This window comes from Myodes glareolus, chromosome 17, assembly GCF_982192425.1.
Source record: "Myodes glareolus chromosome 17, mMyoGla1.1, whole genome shotgun sequence".
NCBI classification, from domain to species: Eukaryota; Metazoa; Chordata; class Mammalia; order Rodentia; family Cricetidae; genus Myodes; species Myodes glareolus.
The window spans coordinates 43,576,816-43,585,940 of record NC_142042.1 but is presented as its reverse complement, the minus strand read 5'-3'; the positions used below and the strand labels follow the sequence as shown (position 1 = coordinate 43,585,940).

At 35.7% G+C, this 9,125-nt stretch overlaps 1 long non-coding RNA gene across 1 annotated transcript; it reads left to right on the top strand.

Annotated features, from left to right (window-relative positions):
- The first annotated feature begins 674 nt into the window (after nucleotides 1-674).
- LOC148119372 (uncharacterized) lies at nucleotides 675-2,214 on the top strand. Its single transcript, XR_015735253.1, has 3 exons — nucleotides 675-768; nucleotides 879-1,004; nucleotides 2,146-2,214. It is a non-coding gene; the product is annotated as an uncharacterized LOC148119372 (long non-coding RNA).
- Nucleotides 2,215-9,125: the final 6,911 nt, after the last annotated feature.

Sequence of the window (9,125 nt, the reverse complement as noted above, 5' to 3'; positions counted from 1 at the left end):
AGTTATTCATACCCTGTTTAAGAGAGTTTATTGCTTTCATAATGACACTGTTTTCCACTTCTTCCGGAATAGGGTGTTCAAGTCCTTCTGTTGTAAGATCACTGGGATCAGGTGTTTTCATGTTGTTTTTCAGATTGTTGGAGGAATTCTTGCCTTGGCGTTTGCCAATCTCTTCCTTGGTACCTGGTCAGGTTCTCCCCTCTGATGAATCTTCTGCTAGGGGATCAGCGCCCCTTGCTGGCCAGAAATCTTGCCTAGCTGACACAGGGCCTACCTTTTAACCAGCAGGCTATTGAAACACAGGAACTCCCTCCTGCCGGGCTGCACTTCCAGCCCTGTCCCAGCCTCAAGCCAGCTGAGCTGGGTGATTTCATGGCCCCGAGGAAAAAGGGAGGAATAAAGGAAGGGGTTCCTGGGTGAAAGGTGGGATGCACTAGGATGCAAGAGGGCTTAGGGAGTCAAAGGGGATGGGGAATGTCTGAGCTCCCCCTTGCTGGGCTTCTGCCGTGGGTCAGAGCAAACTCACCCCAATGATGAATCTTTTGCTAGAGGGATCAGTGCCCCTTGGTGGCCAGCCAGAAATTCTTTACTTTAGTGCAATAAAAATGGAATAATAATTTTAAAATCTTGCATTTTTTCTGAAATTAAGGATATAAACAATTGGTTTGGACCATCAAATGACAATGGAGAAACCAAAGAAGTGACGATTAATGCAGACACCACTTGTGGCAATGGCTGGGTCTGTGAACACCAATGGCGCCAGATAAGGTTGGGAGTATCCCCTACAGATCTTGTCTAATTAGAAAATTGTTTAACTTCCTGTTTTAAATTGTTGAATGTAAAGGGAACGAGCAGTTTGCCTGATATTGTGCTTTTAGGAACATGGTTGCCTTCAGAAATGTAGTCAATGGTCAGCCTTTCTCAAACTGGTGGGATAATGGCAGCAACCAAGTAGCTTTTGGCAGAGGAAACAAAGGATTCATTGTCTTTAACAATGATGACTGGTAAGTGGAAATCAATTAAAGTAGGATTGTATACTTTTATACTTTTACATACTTCCTTTTGCTTCCTGCTCATTTGTAGCTGAAAAAATAAATTTTGTTAATGAATTTCAGATACCTGAAAAGTATAGAAAAAAAGATGCTTGCTCTTAATTTGTTTCTCCATTTTTAAAGCAGATTTTGTTTCAAATAGAATTTTGTTTTGCTATTGGTTTTGGTGTACCCTTACACTGTCATTTTCATGTATTCTCATTCATATACTCATGTAATATCTGTACAAAGCATATAAACATTCAGCATGTCTTAAAAATCAGTGAAAGTCTGGGCATTATTAGATTCAAAATACATTCCCCCCTCTCCTAGCTCTGTATCACAACTATTTATTTTTCCATTCCCTTGTTATATAATCTTAAATTTTCTGTCTCTGTGTGACAAATTGTATACTTTCTCTGGCTGATAGTTTTTCTCAGGTGGCAATTGAGTTTGCTTCTACAGTCTAGATTATAAGCCTTCTGTTTTTGATGCATGCATATGTTTTCATTTCATTTAACATTTTCCTATTTGGATACAACTATACTTAGAGAATCTTTGTGCAAGTAGTTGACAATCTCGGTGTCAAGTTGCATTTTTTGCTCATTTGGATGATTATATTATTCTCCTTTTTGATGCTGTGATTAAACAGCATGAGCAAGTCAACTTACAGAAGAAAGATTTTATTTGGGCTTGCAATCCCAAAGGGTTAGAAGGGGAAAACATGGGCAGAAGTAGGAAGCTGATGACTCACACTTTAAACCAGAGTACAATGCAGAAAACGCTAAATACAGAAGGTAGGAGTCTTTTTCTGTCAAGGCCTGCCTTCAGTGACACAATTCTTCCACATTCACATTAGTTAACCTCCCAAAACTATGCCACAACATGGGAACCAAAATTTTAACATAACAAGTGCTCTTTTTAAATATCTACCTATATATCTTAATCTAATCTACTCCTGTATCTATCTATCCATCTATACCGATCTACCTAACTTATGGATAGTAAATTATAACTTACATTCACATACCATAAAGTTTAGGAAATTACTCAATTTGGAGATAGTATTCTTTATTGAATGTGTCTATTTGAGTCTGACTTCTTTCCTTTTCAGGTCATTGTCAACAACATTACAAACTGGTCTCCCTGCTGGCACATATTGTGATGTCATTTCTAGAGATAAAATTGATGGCAATTACACCAGAATTAAAGTCTATGTTTCTGGTGATGGCACTGCTCAATTTTCTATTAGTAACACTGCTGGAGACCCATTTATTGCAATCCAAGTTGAATCAAAACTATAAAATTTAAAATAAATTTATACTGAGAGCATCAATCATTTGTATTTCTTTTCTTTTGCATAGTTTAATTTTTATACTTCATTCACATTTACAAAATTTGCTACAGCAATGAACTTCAATTGGTAAAAATGTTTATTGAAATCTGTAGGGAGCCACCTGGAGGCACAGGTGGTCCTGCAGTTTGGAGGTAGCCACGTGGGGCTGAGCACCCTTGCCTGCACCCTTGCCTGCACATGCTCAGACCAGCAGAATGGCATTAACCAATCAGGACAGCGTTCAAGCCTCTCCACCGCTTAAAAGCAGCTGCCTCTGGGACCAACCCTCTCTCTCTAAGCTTTCTCTCGTCCCTGCTCTATCTTCCCTTCCCCCAATTTTCCTCAATCAAAGGGCTCCAAATAAAGATGTGACCAGAGAAGGAATTCTCGTTTTTGGTGGCGTTCATTCCTGCTGGACAGGATGGCCCCCCGCAACTGAGCACCCTTGCCTGCACCCTTGCCTGCACATGCTCAGACCAGCAGAATGGCAGAAATCAACATAATTTTGCAAAAATTGCTTACAGGGATTTTAATATGTTTTAGGAGACTCTCTTAAATTATTTGTCAGTGGTAATTCTCAGATCTATGAAGACATCTGACAAATATATTGTTTTATCTCAAATACCATTTGTTTCATAGTACCATAATTTCCCTTCTTTATTACATATATTTTCTTGATTTTATATGAATATATACATATATATTTAAATTACTTTTTATCTTATTCACTTCCTTGTCTTCCATTTTCCCTCTTATTTTTTATATATTTTTTTGACCAACTGTTCTTAGGTAGGGTTGCCTGCATGAGCATGGGTAGAAAGTTATTACTTGAACATTATTCGGTGAACAAAAGTAACTTGCCAGCCTATTAAACACTGAGGATTATAATCTACCCCATTTAAAAACTGTTAATTGCTTATAGCTCCCCAGGAAGGGATGGGAACAATCCATTGTGGAATCTTTGTTTTCCAAATACCAAGCAGACCTTATGTAGTTAGTCATTACTCGGTGAGTTTTTGAAAGCAATAGTCCTTTCATGTGCCAATGATATCATTTCACATCACTCCCTTCAATCCTTTTCTTTTGCTTTCTTTCCACCACTTCTTCTATGATATTCCCTGATCTTTGAATGGGGTTTTATAGATGTCCTCTTCTAGGATGACTAGCCATCAGTCTCTTAATGTTATCACTTTGACCAGTATGAGTTTCTGCTTTGTCCGTCACCCAAAGAAAAGGAAACTTCACTGACCAAGGGTGAAAATGATACAAATCAATAGATATGAACATAACCACGTAAAAATTAAGTAGACAACATGATATCTGCTTAGCTAAGTAGCCATAGAGGTTTTTATTCAAAGTTCATTGACATACTGAACTACAAGCTTTTTGTTAGGTTAGAGTACCAGGTAGGAGTTCCTCTTGTGAAGTAAGTATGCAATCCAGTCATTATGGATTTGATTCTCTCTATATCAATTATGCTACCACTATATTAGTGGGCACATCTTGACTGGCATGTTGGTTTTTTAGCTGACAGAATATACAACTATATAATCATTTGATAAATATTAACCTTCAAAGACTACATAGAAATTCCCAACAGTTTAGGTGTCAGAAAAAAACAGCAGATTCTTTGTCAGACTATTATGTGAAGAACTTCAAGGCCAGCAGCTTCCAGAGTCCACGTTGTCTGTGAACCCTCCTGAACCTGACATCCACTTTTAGTAATTCTCTTTGTTTTCTGGTCTTCTCTATCAAGCCAAAAAGGATAAAAAAGCCCAAAACTCTATACTGTCAGCATTTAATGACTTTCTATTCCCGAATTCCAAACTCTTCCTTATTTGTCCATCAAAGTTGTTCCAAAGTCTACAGATTATGTGAATTTTAAGAGTTATGTCTTGGTATTAATGCCTAATAAGAAATGACTTGGAAAGAAACACCTTAATGTTGGAAGGAATGCAAACCTAAGGGAAGAGAAAGCAGACTCCAGGTGCTTCTCATACTACCCTGCAAAAACAAACAGAGAAGAAAAAGGAAATGGGACAATGTTATAAAACTTTGAATCTTCCTCCAATGAAAAACCTCTCCTAGCAGGACTCCATCTCCTAGAGGTTCATCAGCTTCTCTAAACTTACCACAATTGGACTACAAAGTTTTCAAGTTCATGAGACTGTGAGGGACATTTTATATTTACATTCAAACTATAGAAATGTCCCTCCTATCCTATCTGCTATACTCATCTACCTTACTCTCTTATGTCACATTAGTTATTTATGCATAATAATCCATGTGTCTTAAGACTGTAGGTAGAGTATATAGATTTCTCTCGTTAAACTTGGGACGCCATTTGACTGTGGCTAACTAGTCAGCCCACAAATATCCTGGATATGAAAAAGGAAATCTAGATCTCTTTGTGTAGACTTTCATCACAATTATGGACAAATTTAAAGTCTTAAAGACTCAGATGATCATGCTTCATTTATATTCCTAAGTAATAGAATCACAGAGTAGATGCCACAGATCTGTGTAGGCCAAGTGAGTGCTGCGTCAGTCTCTGTAAGTTCATTGGAGCTTTGCTCAATTGATTTAGAAGGCCTAGTGCTGATGTATTCCATCCTCTCTGGCACAGTAGTATTTTTGGTCTTATCCTTGGTCTCTAGGCCATCTAGCCTTTGGTTCTTGATCACCCAAGCAGTGCCAGGAATGGATTCAACTTGTAGAGGTGGACTTAAGTCAAACCAGACATTGGTGGTTACCTCCATAAGCCTTGTGCCACCATTGCTGTAGCATATTTTGCAGAATATGCTATGAGTAGATTGTAGATCACAAGGTTGTGTTTGGGTTCGTGTTCATGGTTCTTTTCTGGAAGTTTGCAAAATACCTTCCCATACCTAAGACAAAAGTACATGAAGGTGAAGGTCCTATGTAGGCACTAATTCGACGTTTCAAAGTTAAATGAGTTGTAAAAGTGTTTTCTTTACCAATGGGATCTTGCTGTCAGATTTTGGAGTGCAATCTCTTGTCTTGGCAATAGACGGAGTTGTTTGGGATTTCCACAGAACCCTTTTGGCCAACAAATTCATTAGAAACAACCAATTCTCGGTACTGGAAGTTTTGCTTGATAACAAGAGATAGCCATTTTGGGACTGCTTTTCCTTGTTACTTGGAGACTTTATTAAGATTGCCTTTATATATTTCACTGAACTAAGTTTCTATACCACCCCTCAACTGCCCCTCAATTTAACCTGTCTCTCACTCCATCATCACTACCTTCCCTCTCTCTTTCTACCTAATCTTCCTGTTCTAGTCCTCCCATTCTCCAGCTGCAGTCCACCTATAAAATCTGTTTTATCTCCCTCACCTAAGGAGATCTATACATTCCCCCATAGCACTTCCTCTATGTCCAATATCTCTGGGTCTACAGATTGAAACTAGGCTAACACTTATTTATAATATACAATGTATATGGACTGGAGATATGTCTCAGCCATTAAAGGTTAACCTTACAACCAAAATACAATATATAAATATTTCTTACTTATAAATGTTATATTTATTTAAATATATATTCAAACTAATTAGAAAAAATAATAATGAACTTTGTTATATCTCCCTTTTTACATTAAATGAAAATTTAATCAACAAAAACTCATGAAAAAGACAATTAAAATCAAAATAAATTATTGCACTACATAAACGCTTACAATGTTTTATCGTTTTTTATAATCCATGTTTTTATTTTACTTTTTGATTATATTGTTGTTTTTATTGATATTTATTGAGCTGTAAAAATTCATCTGCTCCCTTCTTTGCCTCTCCCTTCCCCTCTTCAAGCCTACCCCAAGGTCCCCATGCTCCCAATTTATTTAGGAGATCGTCTCTTTTTCTACTTCCCATGTTGATTAGATTTATGTAGGTCTCTAATAGTGCTTCAAAACTTCTTACATGCCATAATGTTTAGATTTCTAAAGTGTTTGAAGATGAACTGTCTATCTAAAATATTAAGCTGACAACCAAAATACAATATATAAATATTAGATATTTATAAATTTTATATTTATTTAAATATCAAAATAATTTCAAGAAATGATAATGAACACTGTTGAATTTCCTTTTTTACATTAATAGAAAATTTAATCAACAAAAATCATGGAAAAAAATTCAAAATAACAATAAATTATTACACTAACATGAATGCTTTCAAATTTTATCTGGTTATTTCTTCATGATAAGGGAGTATCTGATTTCTTTTCTCTAGAATTATTGATTTCCATAATAAATTTCTATATTTATATTTCTATGCTCATTTCTTTACACACATAATTTCTTTCAACCATAACTGTAGCACAAATAGTAAAGAACCAGAGACAGATATTGGTGTTCAATCTGAAGATGAAAAAAGCAAACTAGCAAACTGCCTCCCACTGGCTCTTTCCTCTACCTTAGACCAAAAATGGGCAATCTGAACCCAAAAATGCTCAGACTGAGACTGAGCGTGATCTTTTTCCATATTATATTCCTCTCTAGTGCTGGGATTAAGGGTATGCACCACCTCCAACCAGCCTCTATGGCTAACTAGTGACTAGTGTGACTGCTGGGATTCAAGGAGTGTGCAACTGCTGCCTGGTCAGTATGTCTGACTGGTGTGACTGATTTTGCTGATCTTCAGGCAAGCTTTATTTATTAAACCACAAATAATATGCTACAATACTTCCTCTTTTGTCTAAAATAAAAAGAAGGCTATAAAAATATAAAAAACTATACAAATAAGTACAATAACTACATGAAATATATATAGGCAGTAAATATATTCACAATGTCTAGTCCATTTGTATTTGGCAAATTCAAAGAAAATATTCTATTATCTATCCTATCTTGGTGAGTTCAAATCATTGTGTCAAATTTAATTCTATCATAACTTGATTTCTGTGTCTGGTGAAGCAGGAAAACTATAAATATAACTATCTAATCTTCAACTGTCTCAGAGACACAAGAAGGAAAGAATATTAACTGGATAAGCAGGAAGTAGAAGCAAGTGACTTTCAAAAAATATGAGAAATGACAGAAACAGCTGACTTTCTGGGCTGTCACCCAAAGTTTCTCTGCAAATTTGAGCATACATCTTTGGCTTGCAGGCCTAGCAGACTTATAATGTTCTATGAAGCAGGGTATTTTAAAGGGCTGTCCTTCTTTGTTTTGGCAATGTTTGACACTCAAATTCTTTTGTGTCTTACTTGTCCAATTAGGACAGCATTATGTCAGCATTTGAGTCAAGGACATTTTCTTGCCCAGTGACTTAGTTTTGCCAAAAAGGAAGTAAATTTCATGTGGAGTTTCTTTGATGCCCATTATCCTCTCTGATGCAGTTTGGTACTGCCAGAAGACATGTGTCATTGCCATAAAAAAGAGCCTATAATTCTAAAACATCTTACAATACATAATGTTTAGATCTCTAAAGTGTTTGAAGATGACCCGTCTATCTAAGATATTATTTGATCTTGAAAACAAACCTAATATGGCCATTAGTTGGATTGTAACTATTAATCTGTATTATATTATTATCTTAAACAGTTGGTAACAAAAATTTTCAAGGACTAGAAATTTGCCTTACATTGCTAAATGAGTTGTATAGGTACAATACCTTGGAAAAGAGTAGAATTGTATGCACAGTATTTCTAACAAAATGAATCTCGAATTTGTATCAACATACAAAATTTGTATACAATTTGCAAAAGTCCAATCCAATGTAAAATATTTAAAACTAATAGTTGTTTTTTAAAAGTAGATCCAACAATCTACCTTTTATATTATCATATCTATATCTATCTTTCTTCTTTTCAAAACAAGACTCTTGAATCAAATTTTCTCTGTCTATCTTTTTGCCTGACTTATCCATTACCAACAACAAGTTGTAACCAACAGCTAAACAATGACAAATGCCCATAACCCACGGGCTAACCAAAACCACCCTCTCGACCTCTCGTGAATGTGGTTATTCTTATTTTTGCTTTTTGCTGTCTGGGGGTGACAATATCTTTAAGGGACCATGAAAAAATGGTTGGGTTAATTGTGAAGTCCTGGTAGAGTTAGCTGTATCATTTGTGGTCCAGTCTTGCCACAAATCGGGTCTAGAGTAGTGTGTAAGGCTGAATCATTTCAGCTAGCCATTTCAAAATAGTTCTTAGCAGTTTGTAGTCCAAAGGTGATCTTTAGGAGCTATTTTTCAGATGAGTGGTGTTATTATAATCCTGGAGGAATTTACATCATGGGATCTCATCTTTCTTACGGAGACTTCAATGGTCACTGTTAGGCATGCCGATGGTTCACTGCAGAAAACTGAGAATGATTCAAACCTGAAATAATGTACACGGAGGGAGATAAAATGTTTTTTTAGAAATAGTTAGTACTTTGTATAACCTTTAAAATCATGACAAAAAGTTTAAATATATAGTATATTTTATATACATAATTAATATAACATGCAATTAATATTATATATATTTAATATATAAATTATAAATCTTATACCTTATGGAAATCTATTAAAGAGTAGACATAAAAGCAAAGGATCATGAGATTAGTGGCAATAAAATAGTCCTTAAATATTTGTTCTTCTTCTGTCCTATATCAGGTGGCTCATCTTACATGAGACAGAGATTTCAAATTTAACTTAATAAACATGATTGTGTTTAGGAGGAGATTGCTTATTTCCGGCCATCCAGACCTGAATAAAAACACACACAAATATATTATTTACAGCA